General features: G+C 35.7%; 1 long non-coding RNA gene across 4 annotated transcripts; it reads right to left on the bottom strand.

The window, feature by feature from the left end:
- Positions 1–679: 679 nt before the first annotated feature.
- Positions 680–20,210, bottom strand: LOC127012106 (uncharacterized). 4 transcript variants are annotated; one of them, XR_007765577.1, is made up of 3 exons: positions 20,175–20,210; positions 4,141–4,224; positions 680–823 (listed from the first exon to the last, which is right to left on the bottom strand). It is a non-coding gene; the product is annotated as an uncharacterized LOC127012106 (long non-coding RNA). The 4 variants fall into 4 exon arrangements; XR_007765578.1 differs by lacking the exon at positions 20,175–20,210 and adding an exon at positions 16,937–16,972; XR_007765579.1 differs by lacking the exon at positions 20,175–20,210 and adding an exon at positions 13,619–13,654.
- Positions 20,211–20,931: the final 721 nt, after the last annotated feature.

The raw sequence follows: 20,931 nt of genomic DNA, 5'->3' as shown, positions 1-20,931 counted from the left end.
AGATATTTTAGATAACAATTATGGAATGTTTTTCTTCATAATTATAAATAGAATTTGTCGATGCGATCACCAACAAAATCACTATTAGTTTATCGGATTGGATTTGGCTGACAATGGCTGTCCGGTATTTAACTGTATGTATTTCGTGCTTAAAATTGTGTGCTCGATCTAGGATATTTCCGGTCCCATGCTAACAACAATATTGAAAGTCGATTTCTCGCACGAAGATCCGTGAGGTTCTATGGAAGTATTTCACGGGATGCGCAGTCTGTGGGATTATCGCCAACGTCCGGTCACGCTTACTATAAGTTTTTTGGGACAAACGCCCAAATCTTCTGAGTTATGTGTACGAGTTTTGTAGCGAGAAAACATAGAAAAACAGCTCGTTACATCTGGCGATCTTTAGCGAGCTTTATTAGCGAGGAGCTGGCGGATAATTTGGCTGCTCTTAGAGGAATTACATAATAAAGACGACAAGTTAGGTTGGCAAATGGAAGGAGCTGCGGAATAAGTGCGCAGCTCGAGCCAGAAGTCAAATTGGGAAACAAACGACCAACCATGAGCCTGTTAATATTGCCAGAAGTAGAAGATGCGTTGGTGCCAGCCCGTCGCCAGGATAAGATCCGCAGGTCAATAAATTGTAATAGCTTCCAGGAACAAACACATCGGATGCCGGAAGGAAAGTATGTCAGTGGCATTTCTTCAAGACGGCAACGAGAAGATAATATTGACCAGTTCCTAGAAGCAGAACTGCCAGATTTCCGTATTACAAGTGGAACTTCAAACCTAGCCAAGCACCAAATCACCATAAGGGACTAGAAACCTATAAAACAAAGACACCACCCAGCAAGAACCATGTTCAACGCGCGTTAAAATCTTGCTTTGATGTTTTTGCATCTCCATCTACCTATTGCTATAATTTAAGTTACAAACAGAATATTATTGTCAAAGTTGATAAAATAAATTCTTCTTATTTTTAAGACCGAAACATAAACATAAAACCGAGCTCTACGCCCGCAATCCGTGAAACACTGTGGCGCCTACAGTATTCATACTAGACAAAAATTTTAGCTGAAATGTATTGTTCTCATCAATACCTATTGATCGGCATAAAAAAACGCCTCTAACCCCACACCCCTCGCAATGACGTCAGATTTTTTAGCTTGTCCCTTGCTCACTGTGGAGCCCACAGCTTATAAAAATAAAATGAACTTAAATGTATTGGTCTTGTCAAGATCTTTTGATTGACCACTCTAACGGCCACAAAACTCCCAAGATTAAAAGCTATGACGATTATGTGTGTGTAAATACCTTGCTAAAGTCTAGGTTTGTTGATAATATTATAATCGATATTTTTTTTGAAAAAATATATATTTATATCGTAATAATTATTTTCCCAAATATCGAGAATGCAATATATTTTTTTTTGATATTTTTTTTTTATTTTTATAATCTGCATCGTTTAAAAACTAAATTATAAGAAATTAAATTTTAAATTAAATTTTGTTTTGTATGTTTGAGTATAATTCATATAATCTGTATCATTTATAAACTAGATAACAAGAAATTGGATTTGAAATTAAATTTGGGTTTTTCATATTATTGTTATTTGTTTAAATTAAATTATAAAGCAGTTTGAAATCTAAAGATCTATTATTGATGTTGTCGACGGTCAAACATTGTAATCGATAGGTAGAATAAGTATTGTAAGGAAAATCTAGTATTTGTTAAGTTATCCGATCTCGTGGCTCTTGAAGTGTCTTGTGAATTGTAGGAGGCACACTGCTTTAAGGTTAAGTTAGTTTAAAATGTATAAGGCTGATTTGGAGTGTTCACAGAATAAAACGCCGGCACTCACTCCCACCGCGCCCACACCTACGCGTGTGGGGTAGTCGTTAAAAAGGCATCTCCATATGATTCAAGACAGATGTGTTTAATTTCTATTTCTTTTAATTCTAAGAAACTTATTGGGAAACTAAAAAATATCAATAGAGAGATATCAAGATATTTTAAATATTATTTTGATATTATTTTAAAACAGAAAATATTGTCGATACAATATTATAAAAATATTCGACATCCTTACTAAAGTGGATGATTATATCTCCGGAGCACCGGAGATATCTACTACTGTTTTATTTAGATAGCGAAGGGACGAAGAAAATGCGGTGAATTTTCATTTGTTTTGGATCCGTGCGAGAGGTATTAAATATAGGATTGTCTAGTTTCAGTGAGGAATTGGAAGTGGGTGGATTAGTAACGGGCAAAATCAAGTAGAGATCAATCAAAAATTAAAATTTTTTGTATTTTTAGGTACGACAAATGTTTTGAAAACCACGACCGCTTGGAAGAAGGGGAAACAGTTAACGATGGGACAAAAGCTTTCAAGGCTGGATAAATGGAGTTGTAAAACTGTAGGACAGCGGAGTCAAAATCTTGGATTGCTGATAAAAATGAAACGTTGATCCTCAAAATATAATAATGTAGACCAGTGTAATCTGTTTTCCGACAATACTTTATCGGACAAGTTTTTTATTTAAAATTCGCTTTAAAGCTCAACGGATATTGATATACGAGTAGTTGTGTGATAAGAATCTTCAGATAGGGAAATTTCGTTGACTTCGGAAATTTTGCAAGAGCGTCATCACTAACGAACATAAGGTTTAAAAGATTTTTCCGATTATTTTTAACAGAGTTAATTTGAGCGAGGGACATGTCTGAATATGTGAGACGGTAAAATCATACCCTATTTAGTCCTAAAGCAATTTGAATGGTGGTTTAAACTAGATCAAAAAGGTGAAAGCTGAGCCAATACTTATTTTAACAGCAACGAATTAAATACTAAAATTGTTAGCAATAGGAAACCACTCTTTGGAATAATTGTTATTCAATTGTTATTAGGACACCACCAAACAAAGATTTCGTTGTCAGAAACTGAAGAATTAATTTGAGTTTCTGTCAAAGCAATGATTTTTAAAGGGAATAAGGTCAAACCCTACGAAAAATGCCATGTTTTTGTAGTTTTTTTCTTGACGATACAGTTAAAATATATTTATTCAAGGAATAGTACATTAGTACATTCTTCGAATGTCTTATCCAATTTTTAAAAAGAAATGGACAATGGTAGCAATTGTCGGGATTTGTCTCGAAAAAAGTTGAATTGCGATGCCGATACAGACTGAAGTAAAAAAGAAAAATTTTCGAGAAAAATCGGACAATTTGAAATTGTAAAATTAAAATTATTATTTGTCGAAGACTATCAAATATTAATACGACTCCAGCGTGCAGTGTGAAAAAATAATATCGGGCTAGAAAGACAGATATTTTAGATAACAATTATGGAATGTTTTTCTTCATAATAATAAATAGAATTTGTCGATGCGATCACCAACAAAATCACCATAGTTTATCGGATTGGATTTGGCTGACAATGGCTGTCCGGTATTTAACTGTATGTATTTCGTGCTTAAAATTGTGTGCTCGATCTAGGATATTTCCGGTCCCATGCTAACAACAATATTGAAAGTCGATTTCTCGCACGAAGATCCGTGAGGTTCTATGGAAGTATTTCACGGGATGCGCAGTCTGTGGGATTATCGCCAACGTCCGGTCACGCTTACTATAAGTTTTTTGGGACAAACGCCCAAATCTTCTGAGTTATGTGTACGAGTTTTGTAGCGAGAAAACATAGAAAAACAGCTCGTTACATCTGGCGATCTTTAGCGAGCTTTATTAGCGAGGAGCTGGCGGATAATTTGGCTGCTCTTAGAGGAATTACATAATAAAGACGACAAGTTAGGTTGGCAAATGGAAGGAGCTGCGGAATAAGTGCGCAGCTCGAGCCAGAAGTCAAATTGGGAAACAAACGACCAACCATGAGCCTGTTAATATTGCCAGAAGTAGAAGATGCGTTGGTGCCAGCCCGTCGCCAGGATAAGATCCGCAGGTCAATAAATTGTAATAGCTTCCAGGAACAAACACATCGGATGCCGGAAGGAAAGTATGTCAGTGGCATTTCTTCAAGACGGCAACGAGAAGATAATATTGACCAGTTCCTAGAAGCAGAACTGCCAGATTTCCGTATTACAAGTGCAACTTCAAACCTAGCCAAGCACCAAATCACCATAAAGGACTAGAAACCTATAAAACAAAGACACCACCCAGCAAGAACCACGTTCAACGCGCGTTAAAATCTTGCTTTGATGTTTTTGCACCTCCATCTACCTATTGCTATAGTTTAAGTTACAAACAGAATATTATTGTCAAAGTTGATAAAATAAATTCTTCTTATTTTTAAGAACTTGCGGGTTTTGATAAACCGAAACGTAAACATAAAACCGAGCGCTATAAAAAAGCTTGCTACGCCCACTCCGCAATCCGTGAAACACTGTGGCGCCTACAGTATTCATACTAGACAAAAATTTTAGCTGAAATGTATTGTTCTCATCAATACCTATTGATCGGCATAAAAAAACGCCTCAAACCCCACACCCCTCGCAATGACGTCAGATTTTTTAGCTTGTCCCTTGCTCACTGTGGAGCCCACAGCTTATAAAAATAAAATGAACTTAAATGTATTGGTCTTGTCAAGATCTTTTGATTGACCACTCTAACGGCCACAAAACTCCCAAGATTAAAAGCTATGACGATTATGTGTGTGTAAATACCCTGCAGCTCCACAATTAAGCACAAGAAAATAAAACAGTTAAGCTTTTTAACACCCTTGCATTATAAATACTGCAAAATTTTTTGTAAATGTAATTACAAATAATCTAAATATTTTCTGTGGGTACTTAAATATTTGTATATAAAAATAATGTGATCCTTGTTTATCCTTTTTAATTATTTTGTGATGTTTTAAAGAAATATATATATATATATATATATATATATCATAAAGAAATATAATATATATCAAAAAAAATACCCGCATAGTCAAATACCTTGTAACGAACTGATTTTTATGGTCAGTTCGCTACGAGACTCGTGCGGCTGGCTTAGTAGATTGTGTGTTCGTCCCACCAAATTTATAAGGTGTTCACGGGTTCGAGAGGGTTAATTGCGGGTAAATTTACAGACGGCTTGGTAACTCGGGTGGCCTTGGCGCCACGTGCTCGCTGCTCGTCCCTGACACGTTGACTTGGCGACTGCTTAGCAACGACTCGGACTCACGAGGGGGTCAGCCGTGCGGATTTAGGAAAGCGTTACTGTTCTTAGAGTAGGGTGCTCTGTCCCGGACGGTCCCACTGGGGTTTCTGCTCAGATCAGGAGGAACTCTAAATCCTCCTAAATAAGATCTCCGACACCAAAACCACAGAGCTAAGGACCACAATGAAAGCGATCCTGGGGGGCAATGTCGACGTCAGAGCGCTGACTGTGACAATGCTAATCGAGGTAAATGACATCGACAAAACCACTTTGTGAAGAAATGTTTCGTCGGAAAGTACTGATGCAAGCTCTCAATGAGCTCTGCCCAGGTTTTCCATTGCTTATTATTGGCGACAAACCACTTCAATGCCCATCCTTTAAGTAACTCCGGTCCAGGTCTTAACCGTAGGTGTTGGCGGACCATTCAACTTGTTCCAGGAACTCAAACGGTTTCTCCGCCCCGTAGAACTTGAATGACCACTCGCGGACTTGTTTAGGGACCGATCCGACTGGCTGGGTCTAGAGGTCAGCACTGTCGTCTTCCTGTCCTGGCTTGACTCTCTCCTGTGCGCCTGCCTTTGCAAGTTATCGACACGCCGTACAGTTTCTTCGGAAACTGTTTTGGAAAAACATTCCTCGATCTGAAGCTTTGCCTGATGAGCTGTAGTCCTCAGATTAAGATGAAAAGACTTCTTCTGTTCGCGGTTGGTTAGCAAGGGCGGGCGGCCAGAACGAGCCTTTGATTGGATACTGCCAGTCGAGTTGCAGGTGTTAGTAACGTTTTGGATGGAGGAATCGGCTCTACCAACTAGAGCACCAATTACCCTATAAGATTTTCCATCTAAAAAAATTTTATAATTATTCGTTCCTCAACAGAAATTTCTTTGACCTTTTTATTCATGTTGAAATTCTTTGGAACTTGATGCAAAAATGTAGCTTCAACTGACTTGTCTTTGAACAGTTGTACGCAGACTTTTGGGCGTACACTTGTAGTGTTAAATTTAATATTATACATATATAAAATATAACCCCTCGATGAATAATTCTGAAAAACACGTCATTTAGGACAATAAACTTAAGTTCCATTGAAAAAAAGATTAAATAAAATAGATGCATAAATGGACGAACAATTCATGTTAAAAGTTTGATTCACGCAAAAAAAAAAGGCTTACAGCACCTTTAGCGGATGAATACATAGAGGGAGTCATGTGGTCGTCATCGTACGAACGTAATGCTATGGGCAAACGGTAGTGCCGAGCTAAAATAAGGGGAAAAAAAGGAAGAGAACGACTACTAGCCAAACGTAAGCTGTTCGGACAAAAACAAATTTGCCAATTCAGCATTGCCTAAGGAAGGGGCGCCTTGATTGGTAGGCGGTCGATTGTCCCTGTACGATAGTGGCGATCGATGGGCGCAAGAAATACTGGAAATATTGCCAAAAGGTGAAACTTCGTATCGAGCAGGTGGCAACGCTTTATCATCGGTATCGATAGACGATCGCTCACGGATGATGTGACCAAAGGGTGGGGCCACGAAAAGGAGAAGGAGAATCAATGAGCCTCGAGGTGGGTATCCATAGGCAATGAGAACCGATATCTTAGTGGGAACATAAGAAGTATTGGCGCGATAGAATTTGAAATCTACGAGGAAGACAGCGTGGGAAGGAGAATAAAACGGAGGATCGGCGTTTTAAAGCTCATCGGCGAACTGTTGGTCGTCGAGGACACAGGATAATGGCCAGAGATAAGAACGAGAATTCCTAATTCCGTCTGAAGATAGAACTGGAAAGAAGAGGAAGAGTCACAAGGCTCAAAGGCTATGAGGACTCACAGGATAACAGCCAGAGAAAGTGAGAGCATGAGCTTCTTTTCGTCACCCGAAGAAAGCACGGAATGTGAGGAGTTATATAAATCCGCAGGACATCGTCAGTGAAACCAGCAGAAACCATCGATCGCCGCGCGGAGCTCGTTGGAGAGCGCAGGAACGCGTCGAAAGGCCAGAACGAGCAATATCAGCAGGCAGTGGAACCAGCGCGAGAAGGTACCGAGACCTGCCAAGGCACACACCCAATGCATTAGTAGCACGAGAATAAAACGTCATATAAATTTAGTTGGACAAACACACAATCTTCTGTAGAAGCCGCACGAACCTCATAACGAGCAGACAGAAATATCCCAAATAAAAACGTTTAAGTAGAAGCAGTGAATGCCTAACCACATCGAAAGCCTTGCTAAAGTCTAGGTTTGTTGATAATATTATAATCGATATTTTTTTTGAAAAAATATATATTTATATCGTAATAATTATTTTCCCAAATATCGAGAATGCAATATATTTTTTTTGATATTTTTTTTTATTTTTATAATTTGCATCGTTTAAAAACTAAATTATAAGGAATTAAATTTTAAATTAAATTTTGTTTTGTATGTTTGAGTATAATTCATATAATCTGTATCATTTATAAACTAGATAACAAGAAATTGGATTTGAAATTAAATTTGGGTTTTTCATATTATTGTTATTTGTTTAAATTAAATTATAAAGCAGTTTGAAATCTAAAGATCTATTATTGATGTTGTCGACGTTCAAACATTGTAATCGATAGGTAGAATAAGTATTGTAAGGAAAATCTAGTATTTGTTAAGTTATCCGATCTCGTGGCTCTTGAAGTGTCTTGTGAATTGTAGGAGGCACACTGCTTTAAGGTTAAGTTAGTTTAAAATGTATAAGGCTGATTTGGAGTGTTCACAGAATAAAACGCCGGCACTCACTCCCACCGCGCCCACACCTACGCGTGTGGGGTAGTCGTTAAAAAGGCATCTCCATATGATTCAAGACAGATGTGTTTAATTTCTATTTCTTTTAATTCTAAGAAACTTATTGGGAAACTAAAAAATATCAATAGAGAGATATCAAGATATTTTAAATATTATTTTGATATTATTTTAAAACAGAAAATATTGTCGATACAATATTATAAAAATATTCGACATCCTTACTAAAGTGGATGATTATATCTCCGGAGCACCGGAGATATCTACTACTGTTTTATTTAGATAGCGAAGGGACGAAGAAAATGCGGTGAATTTTCATTTGTTTTGGATCCGTGCGAGAGGTATTAAATATAGGATTGTCTAGTTTCAGTGAGGAATTGGAAGTGGGTGGATTAGTAACGGGCAAAATCAAGTAGAGATCAATCAAAAATTAAAATTTTTTGTATTTTTAGGTACGACAAATGTTTTGAAAACCACGACCGCTTGGAAGAAGGGGAAACAGTTAACGATGGGACAAAAGCTTTCAAGGCTGGATAAATGGAGTTGTAAAACTGTAGGACAGCGGAGTCAAAATCTTGGATTGCTGATAAAAATGAAACGTTGATCCTCAAAATATAATAATGTAGACCAGTGTAATCTGTTTTCCGACAATACTTTATCGGACAAGTTTTTTATTTAAAATTCGCTTTAAAGCTCAACGGATATTGATATACGAGTAGTTGTGTGATAAGAATCTTCAGATAGGGAAATTTCGTTGACTTCGGAAATTTTGCAAGAGCGTCATCACTAACGAACATAAGGTTTAAAAGATTTTTCCGATTATTTTTAACAGAGTTAATTTGAGCGAGGGACATGTCTGAATATGTGAGACGGTAAAATCATACCCTATTTAGTCCTAAAGCAATTTGAATGGTGGTTTAAACTAGATCAAAAAGGTGAAAGCTGAGCCAATACTTATTTTAACAGCAACGAATTAAATACTAAAATTGTTAGCAATAGGAAACCACTCTTTGGAATAATTGTTATTCAATTGTTATTAGGACACCACCAAACAAAGATTTCGTTGTCAGAAACTGAAGAATTAATTTGAGTTTCTGTCAAAGCAATGATTTTTAAAGGGAATAAGGTCAAACCCTACGAAAAATGCCATGTTTTTGTAGTTTTTTTCTTGACGATACAGTTAAAATATATTTATTCAAGGAATAGTACATTAGTACATTCTTCGAATGTCTTATCCAATTTTTAAAAAGAAATGGACAATGGTAGCAATTGTCGGGATTTGTCTCGAAAAAAGTTGAATTGCGATGCCGATACAGACTGAAGTAAAAAAGAAAAATTTTCGAGAAAAATCGGACAATTTGAAATTGTAAAATTAAAATTATTATTTGTCGAAGACTATCAAATATTAATACGACTCCAGCGTGCAGTGTGAAAAAATAATATCGGGCTAGAAAGACAGATATTTTAGATAACAATTATGGAATGTTTTTCTTCATAATAATAAATAGAATTTGTCGATGCGATCACCAACAAAATCACCATAGTTTATCGGATTGGATTTGGCTGACAATGGCTGTCCGGTATTTAACTGTATGTATTTCGTGCTTAAAATTGTGTGCTCGATCTAGGATATTTCCGGTCCCATGCTAACAACAATATTGAAAGTCGATTTCTCGCACGAAGATCCGTGAGGTTCTATGGAAGTATTTCACGGGATGCGCAGTCTGTGGGATTATCGCCAACGTCCGGTCACGTTTACTATAAGTTTTTTGGGACAAACGCCCAAATCTTCTGAGTTATGTGTACGAGTTTTGTAGCGAGAAAACATAGAAAAACAGCTCGTTACATCTGGCGATCTTTAGCGAGCTTTATTAGCGAGGAGCTGGCGGATAATTTGGCTGCTCTTAGAGGAATTACATAATAAAGACGACAAGTTAGGTTGGCAAATGGAAGGAGCTGCGGAATAAGTGCGCAGCTCGAGCCAGAAGTCAAATTGGGAAACAAACGACCAACCATGAGCCTGTTAATATTGCCAGAAGTAGAAGATGCGTTGGTGCCAGCCCGTCGCCAGGATAAGATCCGCAGGTCAATAAATTGTAATAGCTTCCAGGAACAAACACATCGGATGCCGGAAGGAAAGTATGTCAGTGGCATTTCTTCAAGACGGCAACGAGAAGATAATATTGACCAGTTCCTAGAAGCAGAACTGCCAGATTTCCGTATTACAAGTGGAACTTCAAACCTAGCCAAGCACCAAATCACCATAAGGGACTAGAAACCTATAAAACAAAGACACCACCCAGCAAGAACCATGTTCAACGCGCGTTAAAATCTTGCTTTGATGTTTTTGCATCTCCATCTACCTATTGCTATAATTTAAGTTACAAACAGAATATTATTGTCAAAGTTGATAAAATAAATTCTTCTTATTTTTAAGACCGAAACATAAACATAAAACCGAGCTCTAGAAAAAAGCTTGCTACGCCCGCAATCCGTGAAACACTGTGGCGCCTACAGTATTCATACTAGACAAAAATTTTAGCTGAAATGTATTGTTCTCATCAATACCTATTGATCGGCATAAAAAAACGCCTCTAACCCCACACCCCTCGCAATGACGTCAGATTTTTTAGCTTGTCCCTTGCTCACTGTGGAGCCCACAGCTTATAAAAATAAAATGAACTTAAATGTATTGGTCTTGTCAAGATCTTTTGATTGACCACTCTAACGGCCACAAAACTCCCAAGATTAAAAGCTATGACGATTATGTGTGTGTAAATACCTTGCTAAAGTCTAGGTTTGTTGATAATATTATAATCGATATTTTTTTTGAAAAAATATATATTTATATCGTAATAATTATTTTCCCAAATATCGAGAATGCAATATATTTTTTTTTGATATTTTTTTTTTATTTTTATAATCTGCATCGTTTAAAAACTAAATTATAAGAAATTAAATTTTAAATTAAATTTTGTTTTGTATGTTTGAGTATAATTCATATAATCTGTATCATTTATAAACTAGATAACAAGAAATTGGATTTGAAATTAAATTTGGGTTTTTCATATTATTGTTATTTGTTTAAATTAAATTATAAAGCAGTTTGAAATCTAAAGATCTATTATTGATGTTGTCGACGGTCAAACATTGTAATCGATAGGTAGAATAAGTATTGTAAGGAAAATCTAGTATTTGTTAAGTTATCCGATCTCGTGGCTCTTGAAGTGTCTTGTGAATTGTAGGAGGCACACTGCTTTAAGGTTAAGTTAGTTTAAAATGTATAAGGCTGATTTGGAGTGTTCACAGAATAAAACGCCGGCACTCACTCCCACCGCGCCCACACCTACGCGTGTGGAGTAGTCGTTAAAAAGGCATCTCCATATGATTCAAGACAGATGTGTTTAATTTCTATTTCTTTTAATTCTAAGAAACTTATTGGGAAACTAAAAAATATCAATAGAGAGATATCAAGATATTTTAAATATTATTTTGATATTATTTTAAAACAGAAAATATTGTCGATACAATATTATAAAAATATTCGACATCCTTACTAAAGTGGATGATTATATCTCCGGAGCACCGGAGATATCTACTACTGTTTTATTTAGATAGCGAAGGGACGAAGAAAATGCGGTGAATTTTCATTTGTTTTGGATCCGTGCGAGAGGTATTAAATATAGGATTGTCTAGTTTCAGTGAGGAATTGGAAGTGGGTGGATTAGTAACGGGCAAAATCAAGTAGAGATCAATCAAAAATTAAAATTTTTTGTATTTTTAGGTGCGACAAATGTTTTGAAAACCACGACCGCTTGGAAGAAGGGGAAACAGTTAACGATGGGACAAAAGCTTTCAAGGCTGGATAAATGGAGTTGTAAAACTGTAGGACAGCGGAGTCAAAATCTTGGATTGCTGATAAAAATGAAACGTTGATCCTCAAAATATAATAATGTAGACCAGTGTAATCTGTTTTCCGACAATACTTTATCGGACAAGTTTTTTATTTAAAATTCGCTTTAAAGCTCAACGGATATTGATATACGAGTAGTTGTGTGATAAGAATCTTCAGATAGGGAAATTTCGTTGACTTCGGAAATTTTGCAAGAGCGTCATCACTAACGAACATAAGGTTTAAAAGATTTTTCCGATTATTTTTAACAGAGTTAATTTGAGCGAGGGACATGTCTGAATATGTGAGACGGTAAAATCATACCCTATTTAGTCCTAAAGCAATTTGAATGGTGGTTTAAACTAGATCAAAAAGGTGAAAGCTGAGCCAATACTTATTTTAACAGCAACGAATTAAATACTAAAATTGTTAGCAATAGGAAACCACTCTTTGGAATAATTGTTATTCAATTGTTATTAGGACACCACCAAACAAAGATTTCGTTGTCAGAAACTGAAGAATTAATTTGAGTTTCTGTCAAAGCAATGATTTTTAAAGGGAATAAGGTCAAACCCTACGAAAAATGCCATGTTTTTGTAGTTTTTTTCTTGACGATACAGTTAAAATATATTTATTCAAGGAATAGTACATTAGTGCATTCTTCGAATGTCTTATCCAATTTTTAAAAAGAAATGGACAATGGTAGCAATTGTCGGGATTTGTCTCGAAAAAAGTTGAATTGCGATGCCGATACAGACTGAAGTAAAAAAGAAAAATTTTCGAGAAAAATCGGACAATTTGAAATTGTAAAATTAAAATTATTATTTGTCGAAGACTATCAAATATTAATACGACTCCAGCGTGCAGTGTGAAAAAATAATATCGGGCTAGAAAGACAGATATTTTAGATAACAATTATGGAATGTTTTTCTTCATAATTATAAATAGAATTTGTCGATGCGATCACCAACAAAATCACTATTAGTTTATCGGATTGGATTTGGCTGACAATGGCTGTCCGGTATTTAACTGTATGTATTTCGTGCTTAAAATTGTGTGCTCGATCTAGGATATTTCCGGTCCCATGCTAACAACAATATTGAAAGTCGATTTCTCGCACGAAGATCCGTGAGGTTCTATGGAAGTATTTCACGGGATGCGCAGTCTGTGGGATTATCGCCAACGTCCGGTCACGTTTACTATAAGTTTTTTGGGACAAACGCCCAAATCTTCTGAGTTATGTGTACGAGTTTTGTAGCGAGAAAACATAGAAAAACAGCTCGTTACATCTGGCGATCTTTAGCGAGCTTTATTAGCGAGGAGCTGGCGGATAATTTGGCTGCTCTTAGAGGAATTACATAATAAAGACGACAAGTTAGGTTGGCAAATGGAAGGAGCTGCGGAATAAGTGCGCAGCTCGAGCCAGAAGTCAAATTGGGAAACAAACGACCAACCATGAGCCTGTTAATATTGCCAGAAGTAGAAGATGCGTTGGTGCCAGCCCGTCGCCAGGATAAGATCCGCAGGTCAATAAATTGTAATAGCTTCCAGGAACAAACACATCGGATGCCGGAAGGAAAGTATGTCAGTGGCATTTCTTCAAGACGGCAACGAGAAGATAATATTGACCAGTTCCTAGAAGCAGAACTGCCAGATTTCCGTATTACAAGTGGAACTTCAAACCTAGCCAAGCACCAAATCACCATAAGGGACTAGAAACCTATAAAACAAAGACACCACCCAGCAAGAACCATGTTCAACGCGCGTTAAAATCTTGCTTTGATGTTTTTGCATCTCCATCTACCTATTGCTATAATTTAAGTTACAAACAGAATATTATTGTCAAAGTTGATAAAATAAATTCTTCTTATTTTTAAGACCGAAACATAAACATAAAACCGAGCTCTACGCCCGCAATCCGTGAAACACTGTGGCGCCTACAGTATTCATACTAGACAAAAATTTTAGCTGAAATGTATTGTTCTCATCAATACCTATTGATCGGCATAAAAAAACGCCTCTAACCCCACACCCCTCGCAATGACGTCAGATTTTTTAGCTTGTCCCTTGCTCACTGTGGAGCCCACAGCTTATAAAAATAAAATGAACTTAAATGTATTGGTCTTGTCAAGATCTTTTGATTGACCACTCTAACGGCCACAAAACTCCCAAGATTAAAAGCTATGACGATTATGTGTGTGTAAATACCTTGCTAAAGTCTAGGTTTGTTGATAATATTATAATCGATATTTTTTTTGAAAAAATATATATTTATATCGTAATAATTATTTTCCCAAATATCGAGAATGCAATATATTTTTTTTTGATATTTTTTTTTTATTTTTATAATCTGCATCGTTTAAAAACTAAATTATAAGAAATTAAATTTTAAATTAAATTTTGTTTTGTATGTTTGAGTATAATTCATATAATCTGTATCATTTATAAACTAGATAACAAGAAATTGGATTTGAAATTAAATTTGGGTTTTTCATATTATTGTTATTTGTTTAAATTAAATTATAAAGCAGTTTGAAATCTAAAGATCTATTATTGATGTTGTCGACGGTCAAACATTGTAATCGATAGGTAGAATAAGTATTGTAAGGAAAATCTAGTATTTGTTAAGTTATCCGATCTCGTGGCTCTTGAAGTGTCTTGTGAATTGTAGGAGGCACACTGCTTTAAGGTTAAGTTAGTTTAAAATGTATAAGGCTGATTTGGAGTGTTCACAGAATAAAACGCCGGCACTCACTCCCACCGCGCCCACACCTACGCGTGTGGAGTAGTCGTTAAAAAGGCATCTCCATATGATTCAAGACAGATGTGTTTAATTTCTATTTCTTTTAATTCTAAGAAACTTATTGGGAAACTAAAAAATATCAATAGAGAGATATCAAGATATTTTAAATATTATTTTGATATTATTTTAAAACAGAAAATATTGTCGATACAATATTATAAAAATATTCGACATCCTTACTAAAGTGGATGATTATATCTCCGGAGCACCGGAGATATCTACTACTGTTTTATTTAGATAGCGAAGGGACGAAGAAAATGCGGTGAATTTTCATTTGTTTTGGATCCGTGCGAGAGGTATTAAATATAGGATTGTCTAGTTTCAGTGAGGAATTGGAAGTGGGTGGATTAGTAACGGGCAAAATCAAGTAGAGATCAATCAAAAATTAAAATTTTTTGTATTTTTAGGTGCGACAAATGTTTTGAAAACCACGACCGCTTGGAAGAAGGGGAAACAGTTAACGATGGGACAAAAGCTTTCAAGGCTGGATAAATGGAGTTGTAAAACTGTAGGACAGCGGAGTCAAAATCTTGGATTGCTGATAAAAATGAAACGTTGATCCTCAAAATATAATAATGTAGACCAGTGTAATCTGTTTTCCGACAATACTTTATCGGACAAGTTTTTTATTTAAAATTCGCTTTAAAGCTCAACGGATATTGATATACGAGTAGTTGTGTGATAAGAATCTTCAGATAGGGAAATTTCGTTGACTTCGGAAATTTTGCAAGAGCGTCATCACTAACGAACATAAGGTTTAAAAGATTTTTCCGATTATTTTTAACAGAGTTAATTTGAGCGAGGGACATGTCTGAATATGTGAGACGGTAAAATCATACCCTATTTAGTCCTAAAGCAATTTGAATGGTGGTTTAAACTAGATCAAAAAGGTGAAAGCTGAGCCAATACTTATTTTAACAGCAACGAATTAAATACTAAAATTGTTAGCAATAGGAAACCACTCTTTGGAATAATTGTTATTCAATTGTTATTAGGACACCACCAAACAAAGATTTCGTTGTCAGAAACTGAAGAATTAATTTGAGTTTCTGTCAAAGCAATGATTTTTAAAGGGAATAAGGTCAAACCCTACGAAAAATGCCATGTTTTTGTAGTTTTTTTCTTGACGATACAGTTAAAATATATTTATTCAAGGAATAGTACATTAGTACATTCTTCGAATGTCTTATCCAATTTTTAAAAAGAAATGGACAATGGTAGCAATTGTCGGGATTTGTCTCGAAAAAAGTTGAATTGCGATGCCGATACAGACTGAAGTAAAAAAGAAAAATTTTCGAGAAAAATCGGACAATTTGAAATTGTAAAATTAAAATTATTATTTGTCGAAGACTATCAAATATTAATACGACTCCAGCGTGCAGTGTGAAAAAATAATATCGGGCTAGAAAGACAGATATTTTAGATAACAATTATGGAATGTTTTTCTTCATAATTATAAATAGAATTTGTCGATGCGATCACCAACAAAATCACTATTAGTTTATCGGATTGGATTTGGCTGACAATGGCTGTCCGGTATTTAACTGTATGTATTTCGTGCTTAAAATTGTGTGCTCGATCTAGGATATTTCCGGTCCCATGCTAACAACAATATTGAAAGTCGATTTCTCGCACGAAGATCCGTGAGGTTCTATGGAAGTATTTCACGGGATGCGCAGTCTGTGGGATTATCGCCAACGTCCGGTCACGTTTACTATAAGTTTTTTGGGACAAACGCCCAAATCTTCTGAGTTATGTGTACGAGTTTTGTAGCGAGAAAACATAGAAAAACAGCTCGTTACATCTGGCGATCTTTAGCGAGCTTTATTAGCGAGGAGCTGGCGGATAATTTGGCTGCTCTTAGAGGAATTACATAATAAAGACGACAAGTTAGGTTGGCAAATGGAAGGAGCTGCGGAATAAGTGCGCAGCTCGAGCCAGAAGTCAAATTGGGAAACAAACGACCAACCATGAGCCTGTTAATATTGCCAGAAGTAGAAGATGCGTTGGTGCCAGCCCGTCGCCAGGATAGGATCCGCAGGTCAATAAATTGTAATAGCTTCCAGGAACAAACACATCGGATGCCGGAAGGAAAGTATGTCAGTGGCATTTCTTCAAGACGGCAACGAGAAGATAATATTGACCAGTTCCTAGAAGCAGAACTGCCAGATTTCCGTATTACAAGTGGAACTTCAAACCTAGCCAAGCACCAAATCACCATAAGGGACTAGAAACCTATAAAACAAAGACACCACCCAGCAAGAACCATGTTCAACGCGCGTTAAAATCTTGCTTTGATGTTTTTGCATCTCCATCTACCTATTGCTATAATTTAAGTTACAAACAGAATATTATTGTCAAAGTTGATAAAATAAATTCTTCTTATTTTTAAGACCGAAACATAAACATAAAACCGAGCTCTAGAAAAAAGCTTGCTACGCCCGCAATCCGTGAAACACTGTGGCGCCTACAGTATTCATACTAGACAAAAATTTTAGCTGAAATGTATTGTTCTCATCAATACCTATTGATCGGCATAAAAAAACGCCTCTAACCCCACACCCCTCGCAATGACGTCAGATTTTTTAGCTTGTCCCTTGCTCACTGTGGAGCCCACAGCTTATAAAAATAAAATGAACTTAAATGTATTGGTCTTGTCAAGATCTTTTGATTGACCACTCTAACGGCCACAAAACTCCCAAGATTAAAAGCTATGACGATTATGTGTGTGTAAATACCTTGCTAAAGTCTAGGTTTGTTGATAATATTATAATCGATATTTTTTTTGAAAAAATATATATTTATATCGTAATAATTATTTTCCCAAATATCGAGAATGCAATATATTTTTTTTTGATATTTTTTTTTTATTTTTATAATCTGCATCGTTTAAAAACTAAATTATAAGAAATTAAATTTTAAATTAAATTTTGTTTTGTATGTTTGAGTATAATTCATATAATCTGTATCATTTATAAACTAGATAACAAGAAATTGGATTTGAAATTAAATTTGGGTTTTTCATATTATTGTTATTTGTTTAAATTAAATTATAAAGCAGTTTGAAATCTAAAGATCTATTATTGATGTTGTCGACGGTCAAACATTGTAATCGATAGGTAGAATAAGTATTGTAAGGAAAATCTAGTATTTGTTAAGTTATCCGATCTCGTGGCTCTTGAAGTGTCTTGTGAATTGTAGGAGGCACACTGCTTTAAGGTTAAGTTAGTTTAAAATTTATAAGGCTGATTTGGAGTGTTCACAGAATAAAACGCCGGCACTCACTCCCACCGCGCCCACACCTACGCGTGTGGGGTAGTCGTTAAAAAGGCATCTCCATATGATTCAAGACAGATGTGTTTAATTTCTATTTCTTTTAATTCTAAGAAACTTATTGGGAAACTAAAAAATATCAATAGAGAGATATCAAGATATTTTAAATATTATTTTGATATTATTTTAAAACAGAAAATATTGTCGATACAATATTATAAAAATATTCGACATCCTTATCCCTTTGGATCCGTGCGAGAGGTATTAAATATAGGATTGTCTAGTTTCAGTGAGGAATTGGAAGTGGGTGGATTAGTAACGGGCAAAATCAAGTAGAGATCAATCAAAAATTAAAATTTTTTGTATTTTTAGGTACGACAAATGTTTTGAAAACCACGACCGCTTGGAAGAAGGGGAAACAGTTAACGATGGGACAAAAGCTTTCAAGGCTGGATAAATGGAGTTGTAAAACTGTAGGACAGCGGAGTCAAAATCTTGGATTGCTGATAAAAATGAAACGTTGATCCTCAAAATATCATAATGTAGACCAGTGTAATCTGTTTTCCGACAATACTTTATCGGACAAGTTTTTTATTTAAAATTCGCTTTAAAGCTCAACGGATATTGATATACGAGTAGTTGTGTGATAAGAATCTTCAGATAGGGAAATTTCGTTGACTTCGGAAATTTTGCAAGAGCGTCATCACTAACGAACATAAGGTTTAAAAGATTTTTCCGATTATTTTTAACAGAGTTAATTTGAGCGAGGGACATGTCTGAATATGTGAGACGGTAAAATCATACCCTATTTAGTCCTAAAGCAATTTGAATGGTGGTTTAAACTAGATCAAAAAGGTGAAAGCTGAGCCAATACTTATTTTAACAGCAACGAATTAAATACTAAAATTGTTAGCAATAGGAAACCACTCTTTGGAATAATTGTTATTCAATTGTTATTAGGACACCACCAAACAACAATTTCGTTGTCAGAAACTGAAGAATTAATTTGAGTTTCTGACAAAGCAATGATTTTTAAAGGGAATAAGGTCAAACCCTACGAAAAATTCCATGTTTTTGTAGTTTTTTTCTTGACGATACAGTTAAAATATATTTATTCAAGGAATAGTACATTAGAACATTCTTCGAATGTCTTATCCAATTTTTAAAAAGAAATGGACAATGGTAGCAATTGTCGGGATTTGTCTCGAAAAAAGTTGAATTGCGATGCCGATACAGACTGAAGTAAAAAAGAAAAATTTTCGAGAAAAATCGGACAATTTGAAATTGTAAAATTAAAATTATTATTTGTCGAAGACTATCAAATATTAATACGACTCCAGCGTGCAGTGTGAAAAAATAATATCGGGCTAGAAAGACAGATATTTTAGATAACAATTATGGAATGTTTTTCTTCATAATTATAAATAGAATTTGTCGATGCGATCACCAACAAAATCACTATTAGTTTATCGGATTGGATTTGGCTGACAATGGCTGTCCGGTATTTAACTGTATGTATTTCGTGCTTAAAATTGTGTGCTCGATCTAGGATATTTCCGGTCCCATGCTAACAACAATATTGAAAGTCGATTTCTCGCACGAAGATCCGTGAGGTTCTATGGAAGTATTTCACGGGATGCGCAGTCTGTGGGATTATCGCCAACGTCCGGTCACGTTTACTATAAGTTTTTTGGGACAAACGCCCAAATCTTCTGAGTTATGTGTACGAGTTTTGTAGCGAGAAAACATAGAAAAACAGCTCGTTACATCTGGCGATCTTTAGCGAGCTTTATTAGCGAGGAGCTGGCGGATAATTTGGCTGCTCTTAGAGGAATTACATAATAAAGACGACAAGTTAGGTTGGCAAATGGAAGGAGCTGCGGAATAAGTGCGCAGCTCGAGCCAGAAGTCAAATTGGGAAACAAACGACCAACCATGAGCCTGTTAATATTGCCAGAAGTAGAAGATGCGTTGGTGCCAGCCCGTCGCCAGGATAAGATCCGCAGGTCAATAAATTGTAATAGCTTCCAGGAACAAACACATCGGATGCCGGAAGGAAAGTATGTCAGTGGCATTTCTTCAAGACGGCAACGAGAAGATAATATTGACCAGTTCCTAGAAGCAGAACTGCCAGATTTCCGTATTACAAGTGGAACTTCAAACCTAGCCAAGCACCAAATCACCATAAGGGACTAGAAACCTATAAAACAAAGACACCACCCAGCAAGAACCATGTTCAACGCGCGTTAAAATCTTGCTTTGATGTTTTTGCATCTCCATCTACCTATTGCTATAATTTAAGTTACAAACAGAATATTATTGTCAAAGTTGATAAAATAAATTCTTCTTATTTTTAAGAACTTGCGGGTTTTGATAAACCGAAACATAAACATAAAACCGAGCTCTAGAAAAAAGCTTGCTACGCCCGCAATCCGTGAAACACTGTGGCGCCTACAGTATTCATACTAGACAAAAATTTTAGCTGAAATGTATTGTTCTCATCAATACCTATTGATCGGCATAAAAAAACGCCTCTAACCCCACACCCCTCGCAATGACGTCAGATTTTTTAGCTTGTCCCTTGCTCACTGTGGAGCCCACAGCTTATAAAAATAAAATGAACTTAAATGTATTGGTCTTGTCAAGATCTTTTGATTGACCACTCTAACGGCCACAAAACTCCCAAGATTAAAAGCTATGACGATTATGTGTGTGTAAATACCCTGCAGCTCCACAATTAAGCACAAGAAAATAAAACAGTTAAGCTTTTTAACACCCTTGCATTATAAATACTGCAAAATTTTTTGTAAATGTAATTACAAATAATCTAAATATTTTCTGTGGGTACTTAAATATTTGTATATAAAAATAATGTGATCCTTGTTATATATATATAACAATATATATATATATATATATATATATATCATAAAGAAATATAATATATATCAAAAAAAATACCCGCATAGTCAAATACCTTGTAACGAACTGATTTTTATGGTCAGTTCGCTACGAGACTCGTGCGGCTGGCTTAGTAGATT

This window comes from Drosophila biarmipes, unplaced genomic scaffold (genome assembly GCF_025231255.1).
Source record: "Drosophila biarmipes strain raj3 unplaced genomic scaffold, RU_DBia_V1.1 ptg000019l, whole genome shotgun sequence".
In the NCBI taxonomy this organism is placed as follows: Eukaryota; Metazoa; Arthropoda; class Insecta; order Diptera; family Drosophilidae; genus Drosophila; species Drosophila biarmipes.
This window is presented reverse-complemented; position numbering and strand designations above follow the sequence as displayed.